Genomic DNA, 12,029 nt, shown 5'->3' with positions numbered 1-12,029 from the left:
GATGTTGGATCCCCCCTTGGCCTTTTGTTTGCTAAAGTATTAGTTACATACAGTGGAATTCACTCTTAGAGTGTATAGCTGATACGTTTTGGTAATTGTATACGATGCTGTAGCACTACCAGGGTCCACTTTGTCTCTTCTCCATCCTTCAATGTCCCAACAGTTAATTTTCCAGACATAAGCAGAATTTGATTGGAGGCAGGTACAGCGCCAATTCTACAGGGGAAGGATGGGGTTCCTCTAGGCCAGCGAACGTTCCTGGAGCCCCTGCCCTGTGTCCAGAACCTTCAGTAGGTCCAGGGAATACTGAGTTCAGTGCGTTTCTGTATGAGGAAGGGCAGACAGTCGCAGACAGAGAGGATGCACATTTAGCTGCTAATTTACACGCTGAAGAAAAAACAGGTTGCTCACTTCTAGTGCTGGGGAGCCAAGTATTTCCGTAGTTGATGTATCAAATGGCAAAGCCGTCCACATACCCTGTGCCTCCTGCCTTCAAGAAGCAAAAAGAATAATTTGGCCGGTTATTAATGGTTCCTAGGTTCCTAATGTTCTAATGGAATTCCATTTCTATTGTTGAAAAAGAGGAAATTTATGAAGAGAGAAATCAGACTTCAAGCTTACCTTCTATTATTTGAAGACACACTAACCCCCACCATCTTTGAAGCTGAGATTCCTGTAAATATCAAGCATCTCCAAAGACCCACCTCCAAGTGCCAGCTTCCACTCGGGGAGCACTCTTGCTCTTCAAAAACCCAAGGAAAATGGGAACACTCCATCCAGCCGTGAGACTCCAGAAGAGCCTGTGCTTCTACCTTTCCTGCATCTGGGGCCTCTTGATTCATTCACCAGCCCCATCCCAGCCTCCAACCCTTCTATCCCCTCCATCTGCTCTGGTGGTATGGGCTCTTGATTTCCTCGATTACTGTCTGGAGAAGGGCCATAGCGAGACCTGCAGGAGTAGCACTAGAGAAAGCACTCAGGCTCTTACGGATACTTCACCAGCACTCCTATCTGAAGCCTGCAGTCCGTGAGGTGCAAAGGGACTGCAGGTGCGGATCAAACAGAGCATGGATTAGCCAATCGGTGCTCTCAAACTGACAGCTTTTAGCGTGTCCATTTACAGAGGCACTGAGAGCTTGCAGGTAGATGTGCAGCCTGTAAATGAGCTCAGTGTCTACGGTTTCTGTGACATAGACCCCAAAGCGTGTTCCTGTCGGGTACAGGCATCGCCAACTTAGACCCAGGTCTGGCCCTCGAAGTTGAGAAGTCTACACAATTGGACCTTTCAACCAAATGCTGTTTTGCAAATTCAGAAATAATGAAATTCCCACCGATTTCCAGGCATAGCCAACCAATTTCTCCTTCGATGCATCCAATTACATGGTTGGTATAAAATTTTAAGACCTGTCTTAGTGTTTGCTGAGACTAGCCACTCTCTGTGGGCTTGTGAAGAAGATACAGCGCATGTGAGACATTTGAGAATTTGTAGGTCTGGACTCTTTGCATGAAATCAAGCAGGCAGATTTTTCTCACACCACACCAACTAAGCAGCATTTTCTCTTCTGCAATACCCCTTTCTCCTTCCTCTCTCCTGTTCTCCCTCTCTCCTCCTTTCCCTGACAGACATTTGAGACCCTACTAAGTGCCAGACTCCCATGTTCTGCTGGGGAAACTGTGACCAACAGAAACAAAGCTGGTCCGTGCTCTCATGGAGCTAATGGTCAAACAGAGGAGACAGGTGTTAGCCAAACAATCACAAAAATAATCATAAATTACAAACTCTGATTAGAATGAAAAAATCGTGCCCACTGATGAGAGGTTCAACTCTTTCCTTCCTGTCTTTGACCTGGAGCAAAGGATGTAAATCAGCTCTTTGTTTCTGAATGCAGGGCGCCCCCATACAGGGCTTCTTGCAGACATAGTCTTTTGGGAGGTCTTGTTCTGGGTCCATAGAGCCTCTTGTGCTGAGAGAAATGGTCTGAAAACAGGAGAGAATAGAGATTTTTATGTCTTTCATGGAAATCATTATGCCTTCTGCTGAGGAGATTGGCTTCTCAAGGAGAGGCTCATACAGATGATGGGGACGGGGGCAGGTGTCATGCGGACATGATTTTATCTGCATTTGCCAGATAACCATATAGCCTAGAATCCATGGCAGGACGTGAACCCATTTTAAAAGGTCTGGTGTGTTTCAGATCCAGGTGAGATGCTCCAGGTGGCTAAGGCATCTCTGGGAGCTACCTTTGGTTTCTATTCTGCCTTCCATCGTAGTTTTTAAGCAGCCACTGAATGGAACATTCTTTTTTTTTTTTTTTTAAAAGCGCGTAGCACTGTTCAGCATTTGAGGCAGTGTTTTCCTGAAAATGGATCTCTACAGCCAGGCCTTGGCTGCATACCTGGATCCTTTCTGAATATGACATCCTGTCAGCCCCGTTACTGTGCAGAACATTCTTGCTTCGCAGCCTTACTCCACTGTTTTTTTTTTCTTTTGCAATAACGATGGTAACCATTAGAATAATATAAACCACTTACTAATCAGTTTAGTAACCAAGGACATCTGCTTTACACAATACAGAGCCAAATTAAGAAGGCTTTTATGATGTTCAGAAATTGCCTGTTAGACAAAGTCAAAAAACCTAATGATAAAATCAATTGACTTTTTGTGTCTGTTTCCAACCAGCTGTACCCTTCAAACTGTGACTGCAGAAAGTCACCAATGTGTGCTCATTCAGAATGTCTACCGGGGCATCTGGGGGAACTCAGTCGGTTGAGCATCCATCCAGCTCTTGATTTTGGTTCAAGTCATGACCTCAGGGTCTTGGGATGGAGCCTTGCATTGGGCTCCGTGCTCAGCAGGGAATCTGCCTGAGGATTCTCTCTCCCTTTCTCTGCTTCTCTCCCCGCTTGTGCTCGCTTGTTTGCTTGTGCTCTCTCTAGAATAAATAAATCTTTAAAAAAAGAAAAGTCCTCAGAATGTAATCCCTTCATAGGTAGTATTCCAAAACCTTCCTAATTTGATAATTTAGGGAGTGGAGCTTTTCCCCCTTCTCTTACATTTGGTCATTTAAAACCAGCAGGAATGGGTCTCTTCAAACCAACAAGTCATGAGAAAAATCGGCTTAGGCAGATCTATTCAAGCTTTACATACGCATATCAGGTGTTGATGATAGCCAAGCTCATTGCCTAGCAAGATAGGACTCTTGGCCTCAGGAAACTTACAGTCTTGGATACAAATACATGAAGCTGGTGTAGAGTGTGGAACTGCTCTGAAATAATTTGTGCATGGGAGCCAGAGCAGGGGTCCTGACCCAGGGGAGACTGGAGATGGGAGGCGGGGAAGGTCCCCAGAGGAGGAGGGAAAGAAAGCACCTGTGTGTCCTTGGAATAGAGTTGGAATGTCTGGTGCCAAAATGTGCAAATTTAAATATCAGTCTTTCTCAGGCAGCTGAGAAAAAGAAGAAAAGTAAGGGCAGATAAACTTGACCTTCAGAGTTGCCCACAATTTCCCAGTCTCTTAGTCTCCAGTTGAGGATTTGTGGGGTGAAAACCACAGATGTGAAGGAGGAGGTACCTTCCACAACAAAGGAGATCCATAGTCTCTAACGTGTTCTTATCCTCGGGGACCTTCTGAAAGGCCACCATCAGGGCCATGACAGGGCAATATCTGAAGCCACACACCACTGTATGTGTTGCCAAGGCTTGCGAACCATGGTTTCTATCTTCTGATGAGCCCTTCATGGTTACCATTTCTGACCCTCTTCCTATTCCTGTCACCTAGCCACTAGAGAAGACAGAAACAAACAAATCGAAAAAGGAGTTTGCAAATAACAGGCCCAAGAACCATCAGGCATGACCCTAGAAACTGCCTTGGAGTGTGGGGGAGGGGGTAACCCGAGGCTGAGGCATCATGGGAGGTGGAGGGACAGGGAGAAGCATTAGGTGATGATACTCTGTAATGTTAGCAAGGCTTCTGCTGCTGAGAACTTCACTGGGGCAGTTCCTTAGTGTTGGGCAAGACTTGCTCTTCCTGGAGAAGGACTGGCAATTCTTGTCATGCGGACATGCCAGCCTTGTGCAGTGTTGAGGACATTGACAGGTCCCAGTCTTGGAAGTACTTCGCCAAAACTTGACCTCTGGTCATGGTCCAGACATGGGGTCATTATAAAACTAATAGACACAGGAATGTGAGGATGTGTATGTTCCTCTTCTCTCTCCTCCTCCCTCTCCCTCCCTCCCTCCCCCAGCCCCCTTCTCTCCATTTCCCTCACCTCCCTTCTTCTCTCTCTTTCTCTCTCCCTCCCCTCCTTTCTCTTTCTCACGCCTCCCCTCCCTGCCCCACCTTGTCTCTCAACACCGAAAGATTAGATTTAACTCTATATCCATACCTACACACACTTAATCTGGCCCTGCTTGTTATTCTTAATGACTTCCCTGCGAAATGAGATTGGCTCCAACTGTCTTCGTGCCTGTTTGGGAGAGGGTAATATCACTTAGCTTCTTTATACCTAATAAAGATGGAAACGGGTTGGGATAAATGTTGCTCAGTTGAAAATAAATTGCGACACAAATATGCATGTAATTCACTTGATGTTTTCATATCTAAAACAGAAACTGATTCAGCATTTTAAAATGTAATATTGAGTGACTCTTGAAAATTTTCTAAAACTCAGTGACCATTTATTTCAGGCAAAGAGGGGGTTTAGTAAAATGTTATCGCCCAATGTATTCATTGATTCAATACCTATTAGGTGATGCCTGTTCTGTGCCCAGCACTGAGAGAAGTTCGTGCAACATTTTTGGTTCCTCTCGTGGAGCTTGCAGCCCGTCATCACGTGTGAAACCGCAAAAGATGTTCCACGTATTCAGAAATCCCTTTGATACATATTCATAATTCTAACAATTACTTTCTGTAGCTTGTGGACAACATAATACTTCCCTCTGATTCATATGTGCTCATTTTAAAGAGAAACGCAAGGTGATTTCTTGTAGACCAGGATGGAGGAGGAAACCTCGAACTGAAATTCTCTCTTGGAACCACAGGTTCCAATTTTCACAAACAGGTGCATGCGATAGAATATGCCTGCTGACCACAGGACATTGTTTTATAAGTTACTTCGATCTAAATGACTCCCTTTCCATCCCACTTGGATGGACCATTTTAAGGGTGATGGTTTAAGGGTCCACAGGATCTCTTGAAACTGACCTGATGAGTGGTGGAAATGGCCAGGTGCTGGGCAGATGCGGCATGGGGACCTGTGTGCCCAGTCGGGCGGAGATCATTAGACCACAGGTGTGGTGCACACCGGGCTCCCGAGCGTCATACCCTTGGCTCGGGAAGAAGAATCGTTTCTCTTGTGGGCTGTAAAATTAACTTGCTTGGGCCTAAATCTAAACTTTTGTCAACCAGGAATTGGGATTATTCAGAGACTTGTATTATTTGTGATGTGGCCACAGGGAAAGAGCCTCTGGGTGTGATGCATTGATATGGAGAGGCAGGTGTGGGACGGGTAATTCGGTAAAAAATGAGAGTTTCACACCGGCAGCCAAATCACTCAGAAAGGATAACTCACCCTTCACAACTAAATTTTGAAAATACTCCTCCTGTGAGGGATGGAGTTCCTCCTTTCACTCCTGTTTTTAATAAACCGATGATCTATTATCTAATAACGTGGCTTCTTCATTTTCAGTTACTCTGAAATGGCACAGTGGTCCAGAGTTGATGCTATTAAAATAGTGATGGTGGCGTTTTGTCACACTGCCTGTCACCTCTCAGTGTCTCTATCCCACCTCCTTCCTTTGTCACTATAGCCTTAAATCCCTGCTGCCCCCATTAAAGTGTCTACTTGTCTCCTAAAACTCATTTATACTGTTTGTTTTTGATGTCTTCCTTGGCAACTTAATTTATACGTCTGCTATCTTTCAAACAGAGTAATGCTCTGTGCTTACTTGAATTTCCTGTTTTTGTTTTTTTAAATCGCAGCCTTTGGGTTTGTGTGGCTTTTGTCACCTTAAGCCGTTCATCTCATTCTTCTGTCAACACCCGCTTATAATTTTCAGTACATTTCCTCAAATCTTCTTGCCATCACTCTCAGAATAAGATCTTTCTCTCCACTTGACAAAAAAAAAAAAAAATATATATATATATATAAAATATTTTAGGTATGATTCTAGCAGCTAGAGCCACGTTACGCCTCCTTTGAGTAACCAGAGTGTGCTGTCTAGAAAACCATGACCGGTCACAAGAATTCATTGATGATGACCAGTGTCTTAGAAGACAGCTAAACTGATACCTGAGTTTGTGATTCTGTGTTCTGTATTTATTTCCATCACCTTTCACAGCTTCTTGTATAATAACCAAGGAATCTTGAATTCCCATGTCACCTCTGCATCTGTGAAGCACTTGCTCACACGTGACTGCTCTGATGTTTCAAGATGCCAACAAGGGACCAGTACACTTACACGAAGATCAATATAGCCCTTGCAGAGTAGATTCTAATATTAAGCAAAGTAGGAGTGAGCGAGGAGTCTGACCTATCTCCAGAAATTTCCAGGATAGCATTATACGTACAAGTAGACACACGTACGTGTGTGTGTGTGTGTGTGTGTGTGTGTGGATTTGTAGTCAGAACAGAGGACAGGGATCATCTTTTCAACTATTTTCTGAAAAAAGAAAACGTTGAAACACTGATGATGTGCATTAAAAAAAAAATCGCCTTTCCCTTGGTTACCTCTGGTTGCAGCTCATTAATACGGTTCAGGGAGCTGTGTCTAAATCAATGTTGAGTCACAAAATGCAGCATAATAGCAAGAGAGTAGAAGGAAACCGTCGCATCTGTGGATGCCAAGTGAGTCTTAGAGGTCTCGCCAGTTTTATGATGTACACATTATTAGTGGTTGGCATTTTATATTTCCCACAGCCCTGTAATACTCTGAGTGTTTGCCCTCATAGTTCATCGCAGACCCCAGGGAACATTCTCGCTCTGCAGTCATCTGTGCTCATACATTCAGCCATTCACTCAGCAAACACGTACTCTATGCCAGCATTGCCACAGCTCAGTGTCCCTAATATGAAACCATTTGGGCTACGAGCTATCTCATGAGATCCCTAAAGAGGAGGTAGGAGCCATGTCTACGGTTTTTGTCTTCACAGACTATCTGCTCTTCCCTCCTTACTTGCCATGATGTAGTTTTGTTTTCTCTGATGCCTCATAGCATTTTCTTCTTAGACATTTATCGCTACTTTGTGTTAAAAGTACTGAGATCTGAAGTGCGTATGCATGTGCATATATTCTTCTGTATAGGTGTGTATACATATATACGTACAGGTAATATATATTTGTATTAACGGCCCTGAGTTCTGAAGTGTAACTGCTTTTCATATTTCCAACCAGATTACATATTTTTGAGAGTACAGTGTATTTTTTTTATTCCTCATAGGCCCACTAGCATAATCTTTAACATTTGTATGTGTAGATGCATTGTACGTGTACATTTGTATATGGATGTGCATCTGTATATGCGTATTTATATGCAGGTACTTGTGTATGTCTGTGCGTATTTGTATTTGTGTACTTGTATATGTGCTTGTGTATGTATATTTGTATTTATAAACACTGAAAACTAAAATAATTGTTGGGGGAATAAGTATTAATGAAGCCTAGTCTATTACTAGGGCAGTTTCTTTCTCTTTTCTCCTACACCTTTTCACTATTGGTTTCTTTTACAACTAGATATTGAAACTCAGAGAAAGGTGATCCATCCAGTGTTAGAAATGAGAAACCCCTAAGATAGCAGTTTAGTGCACTGACTTCTAACAAAGAAATACTCACTGAACGTCCAAGACAAGCTCAGCCATTGTTACGTGTGAGTTGTGGGTTTTTTAACGAAAAAGTACTGTAAAACAAAATAACTTGAATCAAATTGCAATTCCATCGAAAATAGTTCACAGTAAAACAGCTTGAGAGTTTCACTATTTGACTTCTTCAAAAATTTGGCAGGCTAGTGAGGATGGAGTTGGGGTCATGATGCCTTAGAAGCCTGAGGACAAGAAGACAATTTCAAAGATCTCAGAGCTTGTAGATATGTCCTAAAGGAAGCCAGCCCTCATATGTTTGGTCTCATGGAGCATGCACTATACCAAGAGGCATGAGAACCTCTGGGGTTCATTATGGGCATTGTAGGCTTGATCACTAAGCAGAAACTGCCATGACGTCTTTACAGGGCTTAGGTTGCTAAATTTTATTTTCTAATTAGGTTGCTAAATTTTAAGCCCTAAAAAAAAAAAAAAAAAAAAAAAAAAAATTAAGCCCTGAAATTCATCCTCCTATTTGAGAAAAGGTTCCAGTTAGCTGCCAGTGGTTATCTTGGACTTTATAGATCTCTTCTGAAAGCTGACTTGGTATACAATGGAATATTCCTCAGCCATTAGAAACGACAAATACCCACCATTTGCTTTGATGTGGATGGAACTGGAGGGTATGATGCTGAGTGAAATAAGTCAATCAGAGAAGGACAAACATTATATGGTCTCATTCATTTGAGGAATATAAAAAATAGTGAAATGGAGGGAATAAAGGGGAAAGGAGATAAAATGAGTGGGAAATATCAGAGAGGGAGACAGAACATGGGAGACTCCTAATTCTAGGAAACGAACAAGGGGTGGTGGAAAGGGAGGTGGGTGGGGGTGGGGGTGACTGGGTGACGGGCACTGAGAGGGGCACTTGAATGGGATGAGCACTGGGTGTTATGCTATATGTTGGCAAATTGAACTCCAATAAAAAATAAATTTAAAAAAATGAAAAAAAAATGAAAGCTGACTTGGATACCAGTCTTTGTTCATAAAGTTCCAAGATAACAAATAACCACCACGAATTTTGTGAATTAAAGCATCTTCTACTGTTCTTCAATCGCTCACTACCTTCCCAGCATTGTCTGTGTACTTTGTGAAGATGGAATCATGAACCACCATAAGGTGTTCTCAGCTATGTTGTGGTTGCTGCCTTGTAATGACGGGGAAAAGCAAAATGTTAGACTAGCTGCAGCTAGTTGCAGCTCAGGAGCCAGTAGGCCTTGGTGATTTCTTCAGGGAAAGAGAAGATTGCATGGTGAAAAAGAGCAACCATTTAAACGGTTGGCTCAAGAATCTAGTTTTGCAGCTGGTGAGACATAAAAGCCAGCACTCCTGAATTACAGCTCTTAATGAAAGAAATGGTTTTCGAACACTAATTCACAGAAAAAAAAATCATGACAGATTTTGAATAATAATTTGGATGGATATTGACTTTTAAATTTTGTGTTAATGAAAAACTCTATTTTTTAAAAAAGCAGAAAATATGATTACTCAGACTTCCTTTTTTTTAAGATTTTTTTTTTAAATTCATGAGAGACACACAGAGAGACAGGGGCAGAGACACAGGCAGAGGGAGAAGCAGGCTTCATGCAGGGAGCCCAACGTGGGACTCGATCCCGGGTCTCCAGGATCAGGCCCTGGGCTGGAGGTGGTGCTAAACCACTGAGCCACCCAGGCTCCCCTCAGACTTCCTTTTTAAACAGAAAGTACGATTTATATCTGTGTGTAAATGTGTGGTTCCGTTGAGTTATCCTCAGGTTGTCCTGCTATATCCTGCTTCATTCCCTCCTGCTTTGTTTTTACGAATCTCACTGCCAATTCACATGTCCACCAGGATGTAGTCCATTGCAAGGAAGAGGAAAATCATCCATATTCTTGCAAAAGATTGGCTTCTTACTAAAGATCTAATATCCAAAACAAGCTTCTAGGCCAATCTTAATCATTATCTTATTTGTCCATTTGGGCCAGTCTCTGCAAGTAGATTATAGTTTCACGAGGGCAAAAGCCTGGTATGCCTGGGAGTAGAATATCAAGGAAAGGAAGTACAGACATATTTTTATCACAGCAAAGCCAGATTGGCTCAAGAGAACAGCCAAGGAATGAAAATAAACCACCTTTGTAATTCAGCAAATGTGGGCAGTAGAGACAATGTCCTAGAAACCCACAGGATCCTGAGTACTCAGGGGACTGTGTGTTAAACAGCGACAGAGTCCAATGAAATTGTCTCTGTGTTATAAATTTTCAATTGCAGAAAGTTACAGCTCATTCAAGACCTAATATCCATAATACAGTCTGACGGCAGCAAAATCACTCCAGCGGCAAAAGACTTAAATGAAAAGCAATGCTAAATGCCTGCCTAGGAGAAAAAAAAAAAAAAAATGGACCCAGTGTTAACTAATCCCACGTCCAAAAGGTGTCCTAGAACATAGAACAGGGCCACCAAGTGGACCCGGGGGCCTCTGCGAAGCATGCCTCCAAAAGATGGTCATTTGTGCAGGGAAATTTGCTTTGTTCAGGCACCGGCTAAGTTTCTCCGCCTCAGAACAGGACAAATACCGATTCTGAAAACTTAAGGATTCGGGGACTGGGGGTTGGCTATACACCCTACAGTATTACTGAAAGGAATGGCAGAAATGTTGGGCCACGTGTGAGGGATGGAAAGGCCATTAAATTAGTGCTGTTGTTTTGGAAGCCATAAAGCTGTAAGGAGCTAGAAGAACACAGCGAGGCTACAAGTGTGCTCTACCCTAGAATTCCAGCGAACTTTCTGTCGTTGAATAGGAAAGTCTAGAAAGGAAAGAAGATACATCTTATTTCTCCTCAAGAGATCGTTGGGTGCATAAGGAACCATTCAGGAAGAGAGCAGCCAGTAGAGTGGTTGAGTGTCTGCCTTTGGCTCAGGGCGTGATCCTGGGGTCCTGGGATCGAGTCCCACATCGGGCTCCCCGCAGGGAGCTTGCTTCTCCCTCTGCCTGTGTCTCTACCTCTCTCTGTGTGTCTCTCATGAATAAAGAAAGAAAATCTTTAAGAGAGAGAGAGCAGCCAGTAAAATAATAGTATTTTAGAGCCCCAAATCAACAGATGTCAAGAACTTGGATTTCTTACCTTAGATCATCAGAATTCTTTAAACAGTTAGAATCTAGAAAGCTAGAGCTATCAAGTGTACCCCGTTTAAATATTGATCCCCTTATTCAAATACTAATTCTTCCCCCGATGACATGTTGATTCCTTTCTCCAAATGTTGACCTTCATCTCCATCGAAATTCTGGTTCTTTGCTCCAACAGCATCTGCTCTCGGGCTGTACCAAGAACAACGGTCAAAGCACAGAGCTCTTCACAGGTCACAGCTTAGAGGCTTGCACGGAGATTATGCAATTTATGGTGACCACGATAATGATCATTGTGAAAGGGAGGGAGGTCTCATACGTACACGTGAAGATAGGAATGTGCCAGCCTCTGGACGGAAGAGCCAATATTTCTTAAGAGAAACCTCATGTTTCTTAAAAACAAGAGGAAAATAATGTACATTAGGCTACTTCCAAGACACATTTCTATCACCGTATTTAATCTCATGAGTGTCCTTATTGGAGATGATGCTCAGTGGAGCAGTCCGTGCTTTATAGAGGAGATCTGAACCTCAGCACACCCCGTGATGCACAGCCCTCCCCATCCTGGAGCATCCGTGCTTCCTGCCTACCTCTCTGGCCTTCCCTGACCCGGCCTCCTCCTAAGGGAAGACACCACTGCCTCACAGAAAAGGAGGAGTCACTCTCTAGGACCAAACCTACAAAGCACTTTGAGATCCTTACAGATGTTAGCACGAGCTCAGTGGAGGCTGAAAGGCATCGTACTTGCACAGCAAAGTTTGTCACAGTTTCACGGTTGGCTTTCTTCTATCACACGTAGGTTCTTGTGTATTTTTTTTGTTGTTAGTATTTTATGTGATTGGCTGTTTACAGTTGCAGGCGTAATGATATTTGTGTGTGGTTTCCTAAGGATGTCATCACACCCCCTTAAGGAGCTGACTATCTCTCCCCTCCCCATCTCCTGCCTGAAGGAAGGACACGTTACAGTAAAGCTGAACATTGTTCCCAAGGAAGGAGAACTTGCCCCATTCCCACTCCCCTGTGACTCTACAGTTAACTGTTCAGAGACTCGTGTTTACATCTCACGCTTCCGC

The 12,029-nt window shown here is 43.2% G+C and overlaps 1 protein-coding gene across 13 annotated transcripts in view; it reads left to right on the top strand.

Annotated features, from left to right (window-relative positions):
* Positions 1 to 12,029, top strand: part of CELF2 (CUGBP Elav-like family member 2) — an 815,728-nt gene that overhangs the window by 609,640 nt on the left and 194,059 nt on the right. The window lies entirely within an intron of this gene.

This window comes from Canis lupus, chromosome 2 (genome assembly GCF_003254725.2).
Source record: "Canis lupus dingo isolate Sandy chromosome 2, ASM325472v2, whole genome shotgun sequence".
NCBI classification, from domain to species: Eukaryota; Metazoa; Chordata; class Mammalia; order Carnivora; family Canidae; genus Canis; species Canis lupus.
Note: the sequence above shows the minus strand (reverse complement) of the source record. Positions and strands in the feature narration are given on the sequence as shown.